This window comes from Fukomys damarensis, unplaced genomic scaffold, assembly GCF_012274545.1.
Source record: "Fukomys damarensis isolate Sample0158 unplaced genomic scaffold, DMR_v1.0_HiC HiC_scaffold_38, whole genome shotgun sequence".
In the NCBI taxonomy this organism is placed as follows: domain Eukaryota; kingdom Metazoa; phylum Chordata; class Mammalia; order Rodentia; family Bathyergidae; genus Fukomys; species Fukomys damarensis.
The window spans coordinates 40,152,400-40,159,565 of NW_022900950.1; the positions used below are offsets into that span (position 1 = coordinate 40,152,400).

General features: G+C 36.7%; 1 long non-coding RNA gene across 1 annotated transcript; it reads left to right on the top strand.

Moving 5' to 3' along the window:
- The first annotated feature begins 1,945 nt into the window (after positions 1-1,945).
- Positions 1,946-5,512, top strand: LOC104869852. Its single transcript, XR_782377.1, has 3 exons — positions 1,946-1,993; positions 2,246-2,413; positions 5,377-5,512. It is a non-coding gene; the product is annotated as an uncharacterized LOC104869852 (long non-coding RNA).
- Positions 5,513-7,166: the final 1,654 nt, after the last annotated feature.

Here is a 7,166-nt window from a genome sequence, read left to right on the forward strand (position 1 = left end):
CTGATTATCATATATGTTAAGACGATATTTTAAAAAGCTATCATTTTGGTAACATCTTTCTGCCAAGGGACAGAACAAAATCTAGGCCTACAGAAAAGACATGGCTTTCATGCTATCCAAGGATGATTTATATCTAGATGTCCTCCCTAAGACTCATACACTCAGAGATGGGGTTTGGGGAGGGTTTGGATCATGGGGATGTGATACTCATCAGTGGATTAGTCTGCTGAGGCATTTATAGCTAAATATGATGTTGGAGGAGAAGTTTGGTAAGAAGAAGTGGGTCACTGAGGCCTGGAACATGTTAACCCCTCCTCCCTTGATTCTTGTGCTTCTCATTGACACACCATGAGCTATTTCTCTTCTGCCATGCCCCTCTGCCATTCTGCCTTCCCTTAGAGCCAGCCAATTATAGATTTAAACCTGTACAAATTATGCACTAAAATAAATGTTTCCCCATTAGAGTTGTGGGTGTTAGGTATTGTGTTTTAGTGACAAGGAGCGTAACTAAGACCTTCACACAAAGTCGCTTACAGTAATGATCCATCCTCTCTGCTATGGCCACTGCTCTCAGTTGTCTGGGATACTTCTAAGTGGCAGAGCTTGACCTGGCTTAACAAATAACTGATCAGCATCTCTTACTTTTATGAAAAAAAGACAAATGACAAATTTTCTATAAAACTGATATTAAGGACATTTGTTTGAATTAACTATATCCCCACACTTTTGTAAGATACGCAAAATTAGAAGTCTTAAGTTTAGGACATACTTCACATATATATGCATGGGCATACCAATTTAACACTTTTTCTCTGTGTCAGAGATGACTAAGTTCAGTCCCTGTCAACAAAGAGCCCAAAGTTATGCTCAGGATCATTTGCACATTAGCAAGGGAAAGAGTAACAGTTAACAGTTATCTTTATTCCAATTCTTGCCTAAAATCCTGGGAAATCCAGCTTTCTGGAGAGCCCAGGAATCTTCTCACTGAAAACTACCCACATGGTAACAATAATCTCACACTGAGCAAAAAGCAATGACAGTTATTTTTCTCTGTACCAGAGATCAAACTTAACCTTGCACTTGACAGGCAGGCATGGTGCCAAGGAGCCTAATCCCCAGCCCACTATTAGGTTTTTTAAGATTTCCCACTTCCCTCCAATTTGGGCTCAAGCCTTATCATCGCTGAGCCCCTTCTGTGGGTCGTTTGCCAATTTCTCTGGCAGGAACTGCCCTCAAGTATATCTTCAGATATGGCCTCCTGCCAACCAACTTCCTGGCTCCCCACCTCCTTCACACTGCCGCCATCTGGAGCTCTTTCCGGTCATTATCAGAAAGGATGGCAAATCTCTCACTCTTCTCATGGGGCCACTTCCAAGCTTGCTCAGAGAAATAGTCAGCTAGATCAATGCCTTCTCCTTCCTACATCTGTTTGATTGACTGTCTGCCAGGCACTGTGCAAGGTGGTGGACCAAAGTTGATACTGCACTGTTCCTGCTCTTTTGGAATTTATGGTCTATAAGGAAGTAAGCCAATTCAGAGTTAATTTAAATTATCTGGCAAGACTGTAGCAGACGTATAAACAGAGTGCTGTGGACCTAGCATCTAACCTGGGAGTTATGAGAAAATGCCTACTGGTTCCAATGTAATTTTCTCTACTGGCACATGGCCCCACAACTGGCATACAGATGGTTCCCAGAAGCTGAGACTTATTTCCTCACAGATAAATACATGTCTGATTTGTACATCCTTTTTCCCTGTCACAAATCCCATAACATCTAAGAGGCCTGGTGTTTTTCAACCCTCAGGACACCATAGCATCCCACCTTCAAAGGATCATAGCCAATGTGTCTGAGAGGTTACTCTGTTCTCCAGGCACTTACCTGCTCCTTCCTTTGTGGCACTGTGACATCACAACACTCATATTCTTCTATTTTTTAGACATGGAGTGCTCCCCACAGGCCTATGTGTTACAGTCCCCAGTTTGGCATTATTGGTAGGTGGTGGAAACTTTAAGGGGTAGGACCTAATGGGAGGCTGCTGGGCTGGAATTCTTTAGGAGCATCTCTTCAGAGGGCATTGTGGGACTTTGTTCTCTTCTACTGTCTTATTTCTTGGCCATGAAGTAAGGAGCTGTGCTCCACAATGTGCTCCCTGCCATAAAGCCAGCTTGGGGTGACTCAAAAATAGACTGAAATCTCCAAAACTGCAAGCCAAAATAAGCTGATTATGTTGGTATTTGTTTCAGTAATGGAGAACTGACTGTGCCAACTAATCATAGTCACCAACATGACTTGAATTAAAAGACTCCTAGAGAAGTGAATGGATCATAGGAGCACTCTCTCATTACTTGGCTGGAAAAATACACCGATGTTCAAAGCTAATTATGTTGCTAAAAGATGGGGCCTAGTTGGAGGTGAGTCACTGAGGCATGTCATTGGAAGGTATATCTCTTGCTGAGAGTTTTTCCTTGTATTCTGCTATATACTTGTACTTGCACTATGTACTTGCTATGAAGTAAGCAGCTGTATTCCATCATGACCTTCTATCACAATGTTTTTCCCTTAGAGCTAGTCAACCATGACTGAGCCCTCTGAAACTATGTGCCAAATCAACCATTCTTCTCTTAAGTCGAGGGTACTGAGCATTTTCAACAATGGGAAAGCTAATTAATACACTAACTACACACCTTTCCAAATCTATCATCATTAGAGCAGATAAAAATTCAATATCATTAAAATAATTGTGGTATAATTCAGTTTTATATTCTAAGTTTTCAAAAGTAGTAATCAGAATACAGTGCTCAACCTCCTATTATAAAGTAGTAAGTTTTTAAAACAAGTGTCTGTGGTTAGATATATGCATAACTTTCACTCTTTCTAGTTATGTCAGACAATTATAAACATTAAAATGATGAATCATAGCTAGATAAATTTCACAGAAACTCAATCTCATTACTTTCATAAAAATTTTATTGTGTTTTAAACAATGCTAATTAGTATGATCATATATCTTATTTCTCTAAGTCTAATTGATTTTTTTCTGAAGAGAAAATGTCTTATCATAGGAGATGGAGTAACATTAATACAGCCCTGTGTTTAACTTCATCTGAAGCTGACTTTCCATTTTTCTTCAGATAAAAGATAGTATCTTAAGCACTTTGTGGTAAGTTGTATCATTGTTACCAAGTAGCTATTATCCTTTCCTACCCTATTAACATTAGGATGAAATATAAAACCTGTTTTCCATTGAAATATAAATGGCTGTGACATTATGTCAGGTCCTAACAGATGCTTTGAAAACACAGGGTGGTTCTACAAAGGTACTTTTCTTTCTGTCACATTGTTGACACACTCCATTCTGGAATTGTCACTGATGTTTGGAAGTTATTTCTTACTAAAATACAACACAGCCTGTGCTGATGAAGGCACATGGTCTACAAAGCTTTACATGTTTTTCTGTCCCCATTCTTCATGAGAATCTCTTTGTTACTGTTTCATCACTGACTTCTTTTCCACCATTATGACTTTCTTTATATTTATTGGAACCTCCAAAATTTTTTTGGGGGGATACCAGGGATTGAACTCAGGTCCTAGCACTTGCAAGGCAGGCCACCAAACCACTGAGCTAAATCCCCGCCCTCCAAATACTTTCTTGCTTGAAAGTCTATGCTATTTGTTCTGTCTTGAGACTGCAATTTTTTTTCTGAGTTCTACCACTTTTCCTACTTGATAGGACAAATGCCTACTCATTCTTTATGTCTCAAAGAAACTGCTTTTACCTTCTCAACAACAACAACAAAAAAAAACATAAAAAGTTACTATAATTGTATTCCATATATTCAAAACAGAAATAGAGATGTGGAAGAGCCTGGGATTTGGCTCAGTGGTTCTGCTGCCTGCCTTGCAAGTGCAAGGGCCTGAGTTCAATCTCCAGTGTGCACATGCGCACATACACACACACACGTGCACAGAGAGAGAGACAGAGAGAGAGAGAGAGAGATGTGGAAAATATAAAAAAAGTCCCACATAGGACTTGTAGAAGAAAATATAATGGATATCATTACAACAGATAATACATTGCAAGAAAGAGATTATTGAACAGAAGGACAGGAAATCAGCAGGGACATAGACATAAGCAATACTATCAATTGATTTGACCTAATCTATAAAATTATCTCATCAAAAATACTCTGCCTTTTTGTTTTTAAGTACAAACACAGCATTTGTATAGACAATGTTCTGGGTCCTAAAACTGGTCAATAAATTAAAAATAGTTCAAGTCATACAAGGTAAGTACTCTAATAATAATGGAATTAAGTTAGAAGTCAAAACAGAAAAATCTTAAATAATCCTGATATTTGGAAATTATGTTGCACACTTTAAACAACTTGCTGATCAAAGAGAAAATAAGAAAGGAAATTATGAACTATTTTGAACAATGAACATGAAAATACAACGTAGTTTCTGTGGAATGCCACTACTACAGAGCTTGTAGGGAATTTTTGGCTTTAAATATTAGATATTTAAATATTTAAATATTATTAAATATTAGAAAGAAGAAATGCCTCAGATCAGTGACTTCTGTTTACATACACAAAGTAAGAATACAAGAACAGGAAGAAGAAATGAGAACCAAAGTAAGGCACAGGAAGGAAACAATAAAGATCAGGGGAAAAATTAACTATATTGAAAACAGAAAATTGTAGAGAAAGATCAAAGAAGTCAAATACTGATTTATTTACTTTATTTGTTTGTTTTGGTTATATAAGACAGGGTCTTCCTTGGTAGTTCAGGTTGGCCTTGAACTTACTATGTAACTCAGGCTGGCCTCAAACTCACAGCAATCCTCCTGCTTCAGCTTCCCAAATGTTGTAATTACAAACATATGCTACCACATCCAGTGATTTTTTTCTAGAAGATTAATAAAATTGATAATCTCTACCCAGAGTAATGAGAGGAGAGAAAGAAAAGACATAAATCCAAAATATCAGGAGTGAGAGGGTTCGATATCACTATATGATATAAATGTTAATAGCATAATAAGGAAATATGATGGGGAACTTTATGTCAATGAATTTAGCAACTTAAAAGAGAAAAACAAATTTGTGGAAACATAAACACTATTAAAGTTTCAATTGGGAAGAAATATAATACCTGGATAGTCCTATTTATATATTGAAGATGTTGAATTTTTAATTAAAAGCCTAACTGTAAAAAAAATCCACGTGTAAGCAAAGCATTTGGTAAAATCTAACAAGCATTTCTCTTAGCAAATTTGGAATAAAAGTGAGTTTCCTGACTTTTATAAAGGGCACCAATAGAAATGCAATATAACATCAGATGTAACAGTAAAAGATGGAAAAATTTTCTCTTTCAGATCAGAAAAAAGAAAAGGATGGACACTCTCATTTGTTCTATTCAGCATTATACTGAAAGCTTTGGTCAGTACAATCGAGCAAAAATAAGAAAAAGATGGGGTAGGAAAGAAGGAAGGAAGGAAAGCAGGCAGGCAGCCAGACATCTCAATAAGCAAGAAGACAATACTGTCTAAAACTATCTATGGACAAAGTGACCACTCATATAAAAATAAAATTGAGTTTCCAGAACTAGTAAGTGAATTTAGCAGTGTTTTAGTTTATAAAATCAATATATAAACTAATGATTTTTTTGTACCAGGAGTAAAATATTGGATATTGAATTAAACAGGATTATTTATAATTACTTTAATCAGTATGAAAGTCTACGCTCCGTGAATTTTACCTCAATTTAAGAAAAAATGCTTGACATAGTACCTAGCACGTTACAAGTGCTTAAGAAAAATTAACCATTGGAATTTTTATTGTAGCTGTATTTATAATGGTGGAAAATAGAAATATTCTCAATATGAAACACTAGTAAAATAAATTTAAAATTGAGTTACATCTACATGTTTAAGTATGATCCCAGCTAACCTAGAGGTTGAGGCTGGAGGATCCTTTGGATTCAGGGGTAGAAACTAGCCACATCTTTCTGCCATGATGTTTTTCCCCTGCAGCCATCTGTCTATGGACTGAATCTCTGGAAACTGTGAGCTAAATTGTACATCTCTCACTTTAATTTGTGGGTATTGGATATTGTATCCAGCAATGAGAAAGCTGACTAACATAACTGGAATGGAGAACAATCGGTATGTTTTTAAGCTCAATGATTTTAGTCAGAAAACCCACAATAGATAGTATGTCTAAAAGATCAATTGTCAGGCTTTACATTCATCTCAAGTTTGAAGATAACTCTCCAAAGGCCAAAACATTCAATTTTCCAAGCTAGAACACTCCAAACTCAGATCAGTTCAGGATTAAATGTATTTTTGTATCTTAGAATCCAAATAAAGCAGAAGATGAAACTTGCAATCTGATTTCTGCAATTTTCACTTGAATTTATTCTCAAGCTTTATTTGCCTAAAGTCTCTACTCCCTTGTGTGCCATTGCATGTTCTATACCCTCTCACTCACAGATCTTTACTTTTGCTGTCCCCAACCACAAGTAACCACACTTCTCATTTCTGATCTTCATGTCTTACCCATTTTAAGGTACTATGACTTCCTAGAGAATCTCCTGTTTATTCTCAGTCCCAACTGTCCCTGTAACTCCATGGCTCTCTATAGGTCACCCAGGCTTATTCTGTCTGGCTTTGACTACTCCTGCACATGTTCTACTCCCCCCTATTGAGCCAGTAGTGTAACTACTCATATCATAATTTCTGAGGCATCAGGCAAAGAGCTCTGCTCTGATCTTGATAAGTATTCAACAATGTTTATGAACTTGAATGGAATTTCTGATTATGAAATTGAATGTAATTTCAGAGGGTTAACTGATTCAGATGCCATGACACAAATGATTCTAGTGCCTATGATGAAATAGTGCTCTGCTATGTACATTGCAGATGCTGCTACATTCTGTTCGATACATTTTCATAAATCCTAGACTGCAGTGTTATAGGAACTCAAAATGGAGCAAATAGAGATGATTTATTATTTACAGATAAGTTACAGTTAACAGTGATTTTTTCTTACTTGAAATACCATCAATAATCCCTATCCTCTTTATTTTTAATGCAATCAGAGAGCTCTTCTCAAAGTCACATAATCTGACCATCAAGCTATTACACACTTTAATCAAGATAACTTT